At 41.4% G+C, this 16,112-nt stretch overlaps 1 pseudogene; it reads right to left on the minus strand.

Moving 5' to 3' along the window:
* Gm7556 (predicted gene 7556) lies at window positions 10,308-11,771 on the minus strand (annotated as a pseudogene).

Here is a 16,112-nt window from a genome sequence, read left to right on the forward strand (position 1 = left end):
GGGAGTCTGAAAATTAATGTTTTAGTAAAAATTTCCACTCCTATGTGAAGGGTACTTTATGGTCATTAAAAGATCAGACTACCTCTTTAATGCAAAGTCCCAGGGCCTAGGGCCAGCTGTATTTCAGAATCACACTAATTTGTCCATTTGCAACACATTCCCTTCCCTGGTCATTTCAAAGTCTTTCAAAAGATTTTGTAGATAATATCCACTCTTGCCTGAATTTAGGGTCCAAATTTATTTAGGAGACACTAAGGCAGAATGAAAACATTGGAAATACTTTCTCTTTGTTTTTGTTTTAAATAAACAAACAAACAAACAAACAAACTGATCCTTCCCTAAGGTCCATGGTTCATCCACCTTTATCTTTTAGATTTCTTGGATACTCACTGATGTAGGAAAGCACAGAAGAATCTCACTTTAAGTTGATATTTCAAATGTCAATTTGAAAGGATGATCATTTGCATTTAAAATATTTTTCACCTCAAAGTTTTTGCTTCCTCTGAATATTAAGTAACCTATGCAACCGAATACATGAATGTTACCCACAACTTCCTTAGGAAGCCAAGGAAAGAGCTATGTCAGAGTACTCTGTTCAGTTAGAAGTTGCCTGGGCAGTGGTAGTTGGAGATAGGACGGTTATGTTGCTCTCCCTGAGTGTTCCCTTTTCCGCAGTGTGATGATGCTATAGCTTACCGTAGTTTGGCTACATTCTCAGGGTTTCAGACATCTGGTTCCAGTGTGATCGTGTAAGGGGTGATAGGTCGGTGACCGGCAGGGTAGTGAGAGGAAATTAGGTCATTTGGAGCATCTCTCTCAGAAGGGGTTCATGCCTGTCTGAAGGAGTGAGTTCTTTCTTGCCACAGTGAATTGTTATAGAAAGAACAATACTGGCTCTCCATGCTCTGGCTTCCTGGCACAGTGTATGCTCTCTCTCTCCATGTGCTTCCACTCTAGCACATTGTGATGTGGCTGAGGGGACTGTCACCAGGGGCTGAGCAGGCAGGCATACAGAAGTCTTGGATTTTCATCCTTCAAAATGGTGAGCTTTTACAATACCATGGTCAGTTACGTTATAGCTCTTTCTTACTGTGTGCCTTGTGGTCCTCTGTAGGGGAGGGCATTGTATTCCTTCCCCAGTTTCAGACTTGGATATGTGACCTGCTAGGGCTAACGGAAGACCTAGATGCCAACTCAAATAGAATTCAAGCCTTCCTTCAAACACCCTTGCCATCAATAACTCTGAATCAGGAATTTAATCTGGCACTTAGTGGGTAGTGCTGACAAAAGATGACCTGCTTAGGCCAGATTTGTGGCACAAAGGCCAAACCTTGTGACTGTCTCTAGCTCTTCAAATGATTCTGTAAGCTATTAATATCATTTAATAAATCTGTTTTCTGCTTAAATTGAAGAAAATTCTGTTTCTTTTTCAGCAAAGACATATAATCTCTACAATGTACACACACTTCCAAAAGCATTTAAAAATAGATGTTTTATGTGCTTTCTGAGGAAATAAGATAGGCATATTTGAGATTATTTGTGGTATATATAACACTTAATGGATTTTTCTCCCAGCAGTGAAAGAGGCAAAGATGAAAAGGAAGGCGAGGAATGTAGCTCTTTAGTCAAGTGCTTGCTCAGCGCTTGCGAGGTTTGTGTTCTTATCCTCAGCACCAAAAAGAAGAGAAAGAAGAGAGCAAGGAAGAGAAATAGAAAGCAGAAGAGGAGGAGGAAGAGGGAAGAAAAAGGAAGAGGAGGAGGAAGATTAAAAAGATACTTTACTGAGTATGGTGGTTTGAATGAGAACTGTCCCCTAAACCTAAGCATTTGTACTCTCGGTCCTGAGCTAGTGGTGTTGCTTGGCGAGGTTATGGGGAGGTCTAACCTTGTTGGAGGCAGTATGTCACTGGGATGTCACTCTTTCTGCTCACAGTTGAAAGGCTGGTAGCTTCCTGCTCTAGTGGCCATACTTGCCTGTAGAGAGACTCTCTTCTAAGCATTACCTGTCAATAAAAAAGTCTTTGGCCAATGAGCTGAGGGCAGGAAATTGGAGGTGGGACACTGGCAGAAAGAGAGAGGATTCTGGGAAATAGTGTGAGACTAATGGGAGATTCAAGAGAGTTACTGGGGAGACACAGAGGAACACATAATGCAAGGAGCAGGCCAGGACTGAAGGAGAGGTAACTAAACATGTGGAAGGCACAAATAGATTGAATGGGTTACATAAGTTACGAGCTAGTCAGAGAATGAGCTTGTGACTGAATAATTAGTCTCAGAGTGTGCATTCCAGGAGCAGGGGAAAGCAAGAGAAAAACAATTTTTTTTTAATACACCTGTCTGCTGCCATACTGCACACCATGATGGACTCCCACCCTTCTGGAATAGTAAGCCAAAATAAAATCTTTCCTTAAGTCACTTTGGCCATGATGTTTTCTTATAGCAACAGAAAAAGCAACTGATCCACTGAGGATAGGTGACCATATGGTGAATGTACTGGTTAGTTTTGTGTCAACTTGACACAGCTGGAGTTATCACAGAGAAAGGGGCTTCAGTTGGGGAAGTGCCTCCATGAGATCCAGCTGTAAGGCACTTTCTCAATTAGTGATCAAGGGGGAAAGGCCCCTAGTGGGTGGGACCATCTCTGGGCTGGTAGTCTTGGTTCTATAAGAGAGCAGGCTGAGCAAGCCAGGGGAAGCAAGCCAGTAAGGACCATCCCTCCATGGCCTCTGCATCAGCTCTTGCTTTCTGACTTGCTTGAGTTCCAGTCCTGACTTCCTTTGGTGATGAACAGCAGTATGGAAGTGTAAGCTGAATAAATCCTTTCCACCCCAACTTGCTTCTTGGTCATGATGTGTGTGCAGGAATAGAAACCTTGACTAAGACAGTGAAGCAAGAACTCTTACATTCTCCAGGGGAATAGAAGGTGTATAAACTGGTTCATTTTGTTTTGTTTCATTTTTGAGACAGGGTCCTTTTTGTGTAGCCTTGGCTGTCCTGGAACTCAGTTTGTAGACCAGGCTGAACTAGAACTCAGAGAGATCTGCCTGCCTCTGTCTCCCATTGGAGTTAAAGGTATACAGCACTACACCCAGCTCTAAAACCTCTTTGTCATGTAAAATGCTTTTGTACAGTTTATTTCTGTTTTCATTTTTGACAAGGTCTCACACTGTAGCCACTGTAGCCCTGGCCTGGCCTTTTCTGTGTAGTTCTAGGCTCTCTTGGGCACATAGCAGTCCTTTGAATGCCTATGTGACCATCCACCATGCCTGGCTTATATTAGTATAGTTTTAATTTTGTTTTTGTGGTTTTTTTTTTTTTTTTTGGTTTTTCGAGACAGGGTTTCTCTGTATAACCCTGGCTGTCCTGGACCTCACTTTGTAGACCAGGCTGGCCTCAAACTCAGTAATCCGCCTGCCTCTGCCTCCTGAATGCTGGGGTTAAAGGCGTGCACCACCCTGCCCGGCTCTACTTTTAATATTTTGTAAGCCAGTTTTTTCAACTTTCAGTAACATAAACAAGATTTATTCACAGAAACATCAGATTATGTAAAGATAGGGTAAACTGATGTTTATAACAACAATAATAATATGTATAGAAAATTATTTGTAAAATATTTTTGGAGAAAATTTGGAACGTGGTACCTACCATCAGATAGAGACCTCACTGAATGAACGGTAGTATATCTGTGACTGGGCTTTGCAACCTAGCAAATAAATATGTTAGACATTTAACATAAATATGTTAGGTGGTGGTAGGAGACCGCACATATGTAACTCAAGGAAGGCAGGAGACATTTTGTCCCTGACTTAGGAAATTTCAGTCCATCCTGGTGAGAAGCAGGGAGAGAGGAGAAGCTTTGCAAAACAGCATCTTAGAAGCAAGAGAGAGAATGGCTGTGCTAGTGAGCTTTCTTCTTATTTTATGCCTTTCAAGCCCCCAGCATATGGGATGTTGCTATCTCATTCAGGGTGGGTCTTCTCCATACTAGTTAATTTTCTCTGGAAATGTCCTTACAGACACTTCCAGAGGTAAGCGTATCTATCCAATCAAGTTAATGAAATTAACCATCATACCTTGACATGCAAGCACGGCCCCTTACACCCTAACACTCCACCTCTGGCCCTCCTCAACCCTCTTAACTCTTAGCCAGTTCATAATTTAAAACGACTTCAGTCTGTCTCCAAAAGTTCTATTAGTCCTAATGCTTCAAAATTACTAAAAATCACAAATTTAGAGGCCTGACATAGAAGACAAATCTTTAGCCAAGAGCCCATGTAAAATCAAGAGAGACACGTACTTAAGATATAAAGTGTCTCAGAGCAAAAACATTGTCATTCCAAATGGGACCATGGGAGGAGGGACAGGACCAAGGAAAGACCAAATTTCATAAAGGAAAACGTTAAATATTGTGGCTTCTTGTAACACATCTGGAGTACACAGGAGCCTGATGTGAGAGAGCCCTAAGGGAAGTGCAGTCCTTGTCTTCATGGCTTTACTGTTTGCAGCCCATGTGACTGTCCTCTTTGGCTAGCTCTACTTGTCTGCTTGTTTCTTTGGCTGATGCTACATGTCTTTAGCATCTCTAACTTCTCCCGGTGTCTTCAGTGCATCTTCACGTTCACTCTCACAGGTTAACTTACTACCCTCTCAAGTGTTGCCTTCACAGGTCCTGACTCTCACTGCTTGCCCTGTGAGGCCTTCCTCTGAAATCTGAACAGAAGCCTCCGAGACCTATAACTCTTGTATTCCAATTGCCTGTGGAAGCAGGGTCATGATATTGATGCCAAGGTCTGCTGCTAGCTTCCTTCAGTAGTGTCTGGGTATCTGTAGATCACCACTGCAGTGGTCTCTGAGTTCCTGAGTGGTTAAAAGCAGACTCCTAGGTGGCCCTGTGTAAGCTATATACTCCAGAGAGGTGTGTTTTGTTTTGTTTTGTTCTGTTTTGTGGTTTTGGTTTTGGTTTTGGTTTTTATTTTTGTTTTGAGATAGAGTCTGTCTACATAGCCCCAGTTCTTCTGGAACTTTTTCTGTAGACCAGGCAAGACTTGAACTCAGATATCTACAAAGTTTTTCAAATGAGTTATGTTTACATCCTTGAGCCTTGGATAAATAGTGAAGAGCTCTGGAAAGCATGAGCATAGCAAACACTGCAGACAGGTTTTTCTCTTTTACTTCTACCCTCTCCCTTGCTAAAAACAATTACATTCCTAAAGCTAGCTCTCAGCATATGAGCCAGTCTCAGCTGACATCAATTTGCCAATCAGCCTGAGTCTGTGAAAGTGGCAAGAAGCTACCAGCACACCACCAGAAGTTTTTTGGTGCATTTCTCTCGTATGGAGTCCCAACAAGAGGAGTTCAACTACGCAATGTAAGGCGGACCAATACATGCGTGTTGTTAGTGAAGAATCCTTCATTGCATGTCCTTTCATGTGCTAGCAGAACATCCTTTCACCTGTGTCTGCTTCAGCAAAATGTTCTTTCAAGTGTTTGCTCCAGCAAAACACCATCCAACACAACTGACTCTTCCAAAGAACCCTTAAGTTTCCACTTCATCAATTGGAGATAGTTTCTGGGTTAGAGATGAGGGTTTGTGTCCACTTCCCCTCTCAGCACTAGGACCTCATTAGGTGTAGACTAGACCAGTCATATGTGTATTGGTCCTGCTGAGTTTAGAAGGCTTTGTTTCCTTGGTGTCCCCCCATATCCTGTCTCCTCTTCTGAAGGGTTTGCTGAGCCTAGAGGGAGGGGACTTGATAGAGACATCTTATTTAAAACTGACTGTTTCAGGGTCTATCACTCTACATATTGTCTATATGTGGGTCTCTGTTTATTCCCATCTACTGCAGGAGGAAGCTTCTCTGATGATGGCTGAGAAGGACACTGATCTATGAGTATAGCAGAATATTGTTAGGAGTCATTTTATTGCTATATTCCTTCAGTAGAATAGTAGTATTTGGTTTTCCCCTAGGTCCCTGGGCTATCTAGTCTGAGGTTCTTGGCCACCCAAGCACTGTTCAAGATGGGTTCTATCTCATGGAGTGGGCCTTAAATCCAATCAGATATTGGTTGGTTACTCCCACAAGCTTTGGGCTACTGTTGTACTAGTGTATCTTGCATGCAGATCAACAAGGTCCCCACAGACCAACAGAGACCACTAGGAGTTCAACTCATATGCAAAAGCAAAGAGTGTTCAAGCTCAAACTCAGACCCTCCAACCTCTCCAGTACAGAGGAAAGTATGAAAGGTCCTGGGCTGGTACAAGCCTTGCCTATTTATCATGGTTGTTGTAGTAGTGTAAGGGACTTTCCAACTTGGCAGTTACATGATTGGTTGACATTTGCTTGGCACACTTCTATTGGCTAGTAATGATTTTAGCTTGGTACAAACAATGGTTGCTCACTTACTTAATCTACTTTAAGACATCAGTACTTTCCCCTTAAGAACTGTTTGGTTGTCACTAGGGGTGGAATGGCTATTTGCTCAGGGGAATTGTGATTGTTGCCAGGGTGACATGGTTCCTGCAACAAGTTGGGTTTTTCTAGTAGCTGAGTTCATTCTGAGGGCAAGTTAATCATAAAATGGAGTCTGAAAGCAAAATGGAGTTTGTTCACACTGTAGATCAGAGGGTTTGTAGTTAGTTGGGTTGGTGTTTACCTTTGTCCTTTAGTAGCATGCAGTGTACCTTCCAGCCATCTGAATACTAGTCAGTAGGGCTGAAGGCTCTAGGTAGGCACCAGCTTAACTTTTCCATGTTCAATGAGTTGGATAGGTATTGCCTTTAGCAGTAGGGCCTTAACATCAGTTTGTGAAATCAGTAGCCTTGGCAACAGCCTGAGTTATTTTGGAGTTTCCATGGGGTCCCTTTGGGCAACAATTCTCATAGATGTAACTCATTCCCAGAACTGGAGTCTTCGTTTAGTGATAAGAAATGTCCAGCTGGGGTCCAGTCTCTCCCATTATTTAGCAATTCCATTTAGATTGTCTTCATATATGTATATATTTTAGAAAGCTTCTACTGTATTAGGTTTCTGTACAACCCATCAAATGGCCCTTAGTTTTAACTGCTCCTCCCCATAGCTGTGTCCTCAGTGTTGCTGTTTCCTTTCCTCTCCCCAACCTTGTTTGGTCCTCCTTTCCTAGCCTCTCCTCCAATTAATTCATCCACAACTCTCTATTCTATTTCCTTAGGTAGTCCAATCATCTTTCCAATATTTAAGTCTATACATAACCTCTCTGGTTCTATGGATTGTAGCCTGCTTATCAAAGGTTTAACAACTAACATCTACATATAAGTAAATAGATTCTGTACTTGTCTTTTTTGATCTGGGTTACTTCATTCAGGATGACTTTTTTTTAAAGCTTCATTCACTTACCTTCAAATTCCGTGACTTCATTTTTTTAAGCAGATGGGTAATATTCCATTGTATAAATATACATTTTCTTTATTCATTCATCTATTGAAGGACTTCTATTGAGTCTATTTCCAATTCCTAGCTCTTATGAGTACAGGAGGAACAAACATGGTTGAGCAAGAATCATTGCAGTATGGTGTAGAGTCTTTTGGGTATATACCCAAGAGTGGTATAGTTAGATCTCATAGTAGACCTACTCCCTGCTTTCTGAAGGACACATTGATTTTCACAGTTGCTGTACAAGCTTGCACTCCCACTTGCAATGGATGAGTGTTTTCTTTACATCTTTGCCAGCATGATCTATCATTTTATTGTAGTGTGATCTGTTATTTATTTTATTGATCTTGACCATTCTGACTGGTGTAAGATTAAATCTTACCCCTTTCCCCCAGATAGAGTTTCTCTGGGTAGCTCTGACTGTCCTAGAACTGTTTCTATAGACCAAGTTGGCCTTAAACTCCCAGAGATCCCCCTGCTTCTGCCTTCTGAGCGCTGGGATTAAAGGTGTGTGCTACCACTTTTGATTTGTATTTCCCTGATAACTAAGGATGTTGAAGACTTCTTTAAGTGCTTCTCAGCCATTTGAGTTTCCTCTTTAGAGAAACCTCTGCTTATATCTCTAACCCATTTTTATTTGTTTTCTGGATGTCTAAATTTTTTGTTCCTTATATATTTTGGATATTAGTCCTCTAGTGGATGTGTATTTTATAAAAATCTTTCCCTATTCTGTAGCGTGGCACATTGTCTGAATGATGATGTCCTTTGCCTTATAGATACATTTTAGTTTTATGATATCACTTTTATTAGTTGTTGATCTTAGTGCTATGCTAATGGTGCCCCTGTTGCAGTGAGTTCAAGTCTATTCCCTACTTTCTCTGAACACAGGTTCAGTGTATACGGTTTTATGTTGCAGTCTTTGGTCCACTTGAGATTGAACTTTGTGTAAGGTGATAAGTAGGGATTTATTTGGATTCTTCCACATGCAGCCATCCAGTTTGACCAGCACCATTAGTTGGAGTTTTTTTGTTTGTTTGTTTGTTTTTGTTTTTTTCTTCCATGGTGTATCTCTGGATTCTTTATCAGAAACCAGGTCCATAGGTGTGTGAATTTATGTCTGGTCTTCAATTCAATTCTGTCGATTTGAAATCAAATCATGATCAACCTTTCTGTTTTTATGCCAATAGCTTGCTGTTTTTATTACCATAGCTTTTGTAGTACAACTTGAAATGGATGATGGTGAGACCTTCAGAGGTTGTTCTTTTATTGTTCAGGACTGTTTCAGCTATCCTGTTTTTTTTTTTTTTTTTTCCATATTGATGGATCAGCCTGATTCCATCTTAAGATTAAAAGCCATCTTATTAAAGGCAGTTCATTCTTATTTTCTGTAAAACTTGAGTTTAACTGTGTCTTGACCCATTTTCTGGAATTTGTCATGTTCCATACCCTATACCCTGACCTCCACACTGGTAGATGTTCTGCTAAGTAATTTTGAATTGTTCTGACAAGTTCCTATATAACCAAAATCCCTTGAGAACCCCATAGCCTTTCAGTTTTGGTGCTAATATAAACTACACCTTTTCTTATATTTAATGCTATTTTTAAAAAGATTTATTTATTATACATAGGTACACTGGAGCTGACTTCAGACACACCAGAAGAGGGCGTCAGATCTCATTACAGGTGGTTGTGAGCTACCTTGTGGTTGCTGGGATTTGAACTCAGGACCTATGGAAGAGCAGTCAGTGCTCTTACCTGCTGAGCCATCTCGCCAGCCCCTAATGCTATTTTCTTAAATGCCACTTTAGGGAGACAGTCCTATCTGACAAAGATAAAACTTGCATAATTTGACCAAAGAATTTACTCTCATTCAGTGGTATTATAAATATGAAGCTGAAAACTGTCCTTTTAAAAGTTCTGTAAAGAATTGTGTTGGAATTTTGGTGAGGATTGCATTGAATCTGTAGATTTTTTTTTTTTTTTGGTCAGGATGGCCATTTTTACTATATTAATCTTACTGATCCACTAGCATGGGAGATCTTTATGTCTTACAGAGTTCCACCTGCCTTGGCGTGGATTAAAGGTTAGCACCACTGTCTCCTGGCTGATTATGTAATTTTTGTATTTCAGTTTGTTTATATGGTGAATTACATTTATCAATTTATGTATGTTGAATCAGCCTAGCATTTTTGTGATGATGCCTACTTATGATCCTTTTGATGTGTTTTGGTTTGTAAGTTTTTATTGAGAATTTTTGTATTTATGTTCATAAGGGAAATTTGTTTGTGATTCTCTTCTTTGTTAGGTCTTTACGTGGTTTAGGTATCATGGTAACTGTGGCACTGTAAAAAGAATTTGGCAATCTTTTTTTTTTTTTTTAAAGATTTATTTATTTATTTATTATATGTAAGTACACTATAGCTGTCCTCAGACACTCCAGAAGAGGGAGTCAGATCTCGTTATGGATGGTTGTGAGCCACCATGTGGTTGCTGGGATTTGAACTCCTGACCTTCGGAAGAGCAGTCGGGTGCTCTTACCCACTAAGCCATCTCACCAGCCCGGCAATCTTCTTTTTGTTTTTATCTTGTAGAATAATTTGAGGAGTATTGGCATTAATTCTTCTTCGAAGGTCTGGCAAAATTCTGCTCTAAAGCCATCTGGCCCTGGGTTTTTTATGGTTGTGAGACTTTTAGTTTACTGCTTCTATTTCACTAGGGGATATAGGTTATCTGGTCTTGATCTAACTTTAGTAGGTGGTATATATTAAGAAAATTATCCATTTCTGTTAGAGTTTTCAATTCAGTGGAATATAGTTTTTTAAAGTCTGTCCCTTTGATTTTTCACATTTCCTTGGTATCTGTAATGATGTCCCCATCTTCACGTCTAATTTTCTCCTCCCCCCTTAAATAGTTGTTTATTGGCAGTGGGCTGGAAGGGTTAGCAGATTTTGCATTCACAGACAATACTACACACACACGAGGGCAGCAAGAGTGATGGGAAAGGGCCTGAAGGCCACTCTTCAATAACAAGTGAGTAGGCAGGGGTCTGGAGTGTTGATGAAGCAGCCTTAGATCAGCTCTGGTTAGTAGGCATGTGTAGAGATGAAGAGAGATTCACTGGCTGTGGTTCCAGTCTGGCCACTTAGGGTATACTTTCCTTGACAAGTGAGGCTGATGGCCAGGGCTTGCTTGATGTACTCCTCCTGGGCTGTTTTCAAGTTCTCCTTCCCACCATAGGCCTTTAGAGTAGAGGCCTGTGGGGCTCAGCCATAGGAGAAAGTCAAGGCCCATGACTTTAGCAGGGGACACTTGTTGATAGCGTTGGTTGTGGTTGATGGATGCCTCTTTCTCACTCTGCCCTCCAGACAGGAAAGTGAACCCAGGAACAGCAGGGGGCACTGTGCAATGAAGTGCTGTGACCGTTGCCATGGCAATCTCCTCACTGGAAAATTTCTGGGTGCAAGCATGGCCAGGGGTGACCATGTTGGGCTTCAGCAATGTGCCTTCCAGATAGATATGGTTGTCACTCAGAGCCTTGTAGACAGTAGCCAGGACCGTCTCAGTTACATACTGGCAGCACTTCAAGTCATGGTCCCCATCAGGGAGAATTTCAGGCTCCACAATGGGTACAATGCCATTCTGCTGTCAGATGCTAGCATAATGGGCCAGAACATTAGCGTTTTCCATCATGGCAAGGGACGCGGGAGTATGTTCTCCAATCTTTAGCATATAGTGCCACTTGGCAAAGTCAGCCCCACCCTACTTATACTGGGCACAGCGTTCATACAGCCCATCCAGCCCTTGGGTAGTGGTCTCGCCATTGGTTCCTGCCAGAGGCACCACACCCTTATTAATGCCCACATTACCACCCTTGGATTTGATAGCTTGGGGGAAGGGATGTCCATCATCTGCCTTCTGGTACAGTGTCTCATCGAAGAGGACCACCCTCCTCCCCTCCCCCTGTCCCCCAAATGCAGGGATTCACACAGTCGTCAGCAGTCAGCAGCAGCTGGAGGTAGAAGGGCCTGTTCTCCTCAGTGTTCTCGGTGCCAATGGACTTCAGGCGCTTGGCAATGATTCCAGTGGACTCGTCTGCAGCCAGAAAGCCCTTGTCCGGAGCCACATTTTGATGAGCGATGTCAGACAGCTCCTTCTTCTGCTCCGGGGTCAGTGCTGAGATGAGTAGGGGTTGGTACCGGTTGTAGTACTTTCCTGGCACAGGACAGGGTGGGTCTGCCGGGTACGTTGGTGGTTAGGCGAAAGGGCTAAGGAGCGAACGCGGCTAGGGTCACCAGAACCTCATTCTGTGGCGCGTTCCAAAAGAACGCAGCCTATTCAGCTGGGGTGGGGTGGGGGTGGGGCATCTCTAATTTTCTTAATTTGAAACTTTTCCATCCACGTTTCAATTAATTTCGCTAAGAGTTTGTAAATCTTATTGATTTTTATCAAATAACCAACTCTTTTTTTCTTTTCTTTCCTTTTTTTTTTCTATTTTATTGATTTCAGCCTTGAGTTTGATTATTCTTGCTTTTCAGACCTTTTCTCCTTTTTGTTCTAGAGCTTTTAGGTGTGCCATGAAGTTACTAATAAAAAATCTCATTTTTTAATGACCCTAATATGTCCCATAAGTTTGGGTATCATGTATTTTCATTTAGTTCTGAAAAATTTTAATATCATTCTTGATCCATTTTTTAATCTAGTAGTGTGTTTTTCAGTTTCCATGAGTTGTAAGCTTTCTGTTGTTTCTGTTGATATCCAGCTTTGATCCATGGTGGTCAGATAGGATATTATTTCAATTTTCTTGAATCTGTTTACACTTTCTTTGTGTCCAAGTATGTGATCAGTTTTGGAGAAAGTTCCATGAGCTATCAAAAAGAAGGTATACGCTTTTGTGTTTGGGTGAAATGTTCTGTGACTATCTGTTGGGTCCATTGGGTTTATGATGTTATTTAGCTCCTGTGTCTCTCTGTTTAGTTTTTGTCTGGATGAGCTGTCTATTGGTGGGTATTGAAGTTTCCCACTATCGCTGTGTGAAGGTCAGGATATGATTTTGGTTATAGTAGTGTTTTATAAACCTTGGTGCCCTTGTGTTTGTTAACCTGATGTTTAGACTTGGAATATCCTCTTGGTGGATTTTTCCTTTAACGAGTATGCAGTGTCCTCTATCTCTTCTGACTGGTTTTGATTTGAAACTAATCAAATCAAATTAAAGTATGTCCCTTTGATTCTTTGGATTTCCTTGGTGCCAGATATTAAGATTATTGTACTGTCTTGTTTTCTGGCTCTACTCACTTCAAAAAACCTTTTCCATCCTTTTACCCTGAGATGATGTCCATCCTTGATGTTAAGGTATATTTTTGGATGCAGAAAAATGGATGCTGGTTTTTTTTTGTTTTTTGTTTTTGTTTTGTATCAATCTATTAGAGTCTCTCTTGCTCTCTCTCTCTTTGAAATTGAGACTATTGATGTTGAGACATACCAGTGAGAGGTGTTTGTTAATTTCTGTTATTTTGTTGTTGTGGTTATGAGCCCCGCCTCTCCTTGGTCTAGTCTGGGATTATTTATTCCTTGTAAACACAAGTTTTCTTGGGTGTGTGGTTAGCCTTTTCAGGTTCAAATTTTCCTTCTACTGCCTTCTATAAATCTGGATTCATAGATAGACACTGCTTAAATTTGGTTTTATTGTGGAATAAAATGCCTTTCTCCATCTATTTTGATTGAAAGTTTTGCTGGGTATAGTAGCCTGAGGTGTCATTTGTGGTCTCTTAGAGTTTGTAGAACATCTATCCAGGCCCTTTTGGCTTCTTGAATCTCCACTGAGAGTAAAATGTTATAATATGTCTATTTTTATATGTTACTTTGTCATTTCCCTTGCAACTTTTAATACTCTTTGTTTTATATGCTTAGTGTTTGGATTATTATGTTTCATAGGGAATTTTTTTTTGGTCCAGTCTATTTGATGTTCTGTATGCTTCTTGTATTTTTATAGGTTCCCTTCTTTAGATTTGAGAAATATACTTCTATGATTTTGTTGAAAATATTTTCTGTGCCTTTGACCTGGATTTCTTCTCTTTCATCTATTCCTATTATTCTTAGATTTGGTCTTTTTTGTAGAGTCTCAGATTTCCTGGATATTTGATTATTTAGATTTAAAAATTTTTTGACCAAGGTATCCATTTTTAAAAAATTGTGTCTTCAATTCTTGAGATTCTTCCATTTCTTGTATTCTGTTGGTGAGGCTTGTCCCCAAAGTTCTTGTCTGGAGTTCCTAACTTTTTTTTATTAATTATTTTATTGATTTACATTTCAAATGTTATCTCCTTTATCAGTACCCCTTCTACAAACTCTCCACCTACCACCCTCCCCTTTGCCTCTAAGAGGGGGCTCCTCCACTCACTCCAACCTAATCCCTCCAGCATCTTCTTTCTCTAAGGTCTCAGGCCTCCCTAGGACCAAGTGCATCTCCTCCTACTGAGGCCAGACAAGGCAATCCTCTGCTACGTATGTAGTGGGGGCCACAGACCAGCCCATGTATGCTCTTTGGTTGGTGGGTTAGTCCCTAAGAGCTCTGAGCTCTAGTTAGTTGATACTGTTGTTTTTCCTATGGGCTTGCAATCCCTTTCAGCTCCTTCAGTCTTTCCCCTAACTCTTCCATAGTTCCCTGAGCTCTGTCCAATGGTTGGCTGTAAGTATCTGTATTTGTCTCAGTCAGGTGCTGGTAGAGCCTCTCAGAGGACAGCCAAGCCAGGCTCCTGTCTGCAAGCACAACATGGCATCAGCAATAGTGTTGGGGCTTGGTGCCTGCACATAGAATGAATCCCAGGTTGGGGGAGGGTCTCTGGATGGCCTTTTCTTCAGTCTCTGCTCCATTTTCTTCCCTCCATTTCCTTCAGATAGGAGCAATTCTGGGTCAAAAAATTTGAGATGGGTGGGTGGCCACAGAGTTCCTAAATTTTTTTATTTCTAGTTTTACTTTTGTTTGGGTTTTCTTTATTGATTTTATTTCAATTTTCATGTCTTAAACAGTTTTCTCTATTTCCTTCCACTGTTAGTGTTTTATTCAGATCTTCTTCAAAGTTCTTGATTATATTCATAACAGCTATTTTGACAACTGTGCTTTGTGCCTCAGCTATATTCTATTTCTTAGGGTCTACTGTAGTGGGGTTGCTGGGCTCTGGTGGAGACATATTATCCTCGATGTTATTTCTTGTTTTTTTACTGGCATCTAGGCGTCTGGGTTTGCAATGATTATTAATTCCAGGTGTTGACTTCTGGTCTTATTTTTGTTAGTTGGGTTTTCCACTCCTTGGTTTCTGTTGTCCTCTCTGGATCTTAGGAGTATGTGGTAGCCATGGGTTGTCTGGTAGGGAGTGCTTCTGTGTCCCTGCCAGGTGTGACCACTAGGGATCTTGGGTAGAACTTGTTGCTAGGAATTGGGAACTCACAGGTGGCCATGGGGATGGGCTAGAAGGGCAGGGACAGAAGGAGAGGGCCCACAGGAAGGAGAAAAGCTGGGTCTGGTAGGAATCTGGTTCTGTATTTCCGGGCTTCCTCCTGATTCTATTCATGGTCTATAGCCTCTGGGATGGTGCTGACCATAATGCTCACAGTGGATGTTTTCACTTCCTCAATCCTGTTGAGGTTTGATCTGTTGCTATGTATTTAATGCTAAATACTGACTCCCAAGGCCTGGTTGCCCCCGTGGATGAATCTGTGGGTATACAAGTGATGCTTTGTAACTTTGCCCCCTCCCCCCATCTTATCTCTGATTGGTGAATAACAATACCAACATCCTATAGCAGAACAGAAGAGAGATGGGCGGGATTTAGGTTTCCCAGGCTTGGGGTCTGGAAAGAAACCAGGAGGAGGAGAAGGAGAGAAGGTGAACAGAGGACAAGACACTATGGGGTAGGTGAATCATGAAATCATGGCCATGGGGATGGCCAATTGGAGTTAAGAGCAGACCAGATGGAACATAGCAAGTTATAACTTGGGGTTAGTGATAGGGAAGTAGACATAATAGCATAGAGGGTAGATATCTGCTCAGCTCTAGCGTATTAGAGGCTTATTATAAACATAAAAGTTGTGTGTCTTTTATCTGGGAACCGAGTGACCAAAGATGGGGATTGAGATTGAATATTTACCACAACACAACTGAAAACCATTCATAGGCACACCCAGAATGTGGGTCAGTAACTGCTTAGGTGCTTTTACATCGAATCAAGACTGAACAACACAGCCATTGAAAAGGAAGAACTATAAGGTTTTTAAAAAACTTTTATTAATTCTTTTCGAGTTTCCATCATGCACCCCAGTTGCACTCATCTCCCTATCTATTTATATCTTCCCTCTGCCCTTGTAACCTCCCCCATGCCAAAAAGAAAACAAACAAACAAACAAAGACAGAAGTAAGTGAAACATAAAAAACATCTTTCGGCGGAAGCTGTGGTGTGTCACAGTGTGTCCCACACTATGCCTGTTTGTCCACACATCTTTACTTGCAAATGTCCATTGCAATAAATCACTAGTCTGGTTTTAGGCGCCTCTGGCTTCTGCTACATCATCAATATTGGATCCCCATCAGGACTCCTCTCAGATATCCTGTTGCTCTGTGTCGTGGAGATCCTGCAGCTTTGGATCAGCAGGGACGGTCCTTTCATGTGTTCCAACAGTTCATAGATGGGGTAGATTTTGGGGTAGGCC

Source organism: Mus musculus, chromosome 6 (genome assembly GCF_000001635.26).
Source record: "Mus musculus strain C57BL/6J chromosome 6, GRCm38.p6 C57BL/6J".
In the NCBI taxonomy this organism is placed as follows: Eukaryota; Metazoa; Chordata; class Mammalia; order Rodentia; family Muridae; genus Mus; species Mus musculus.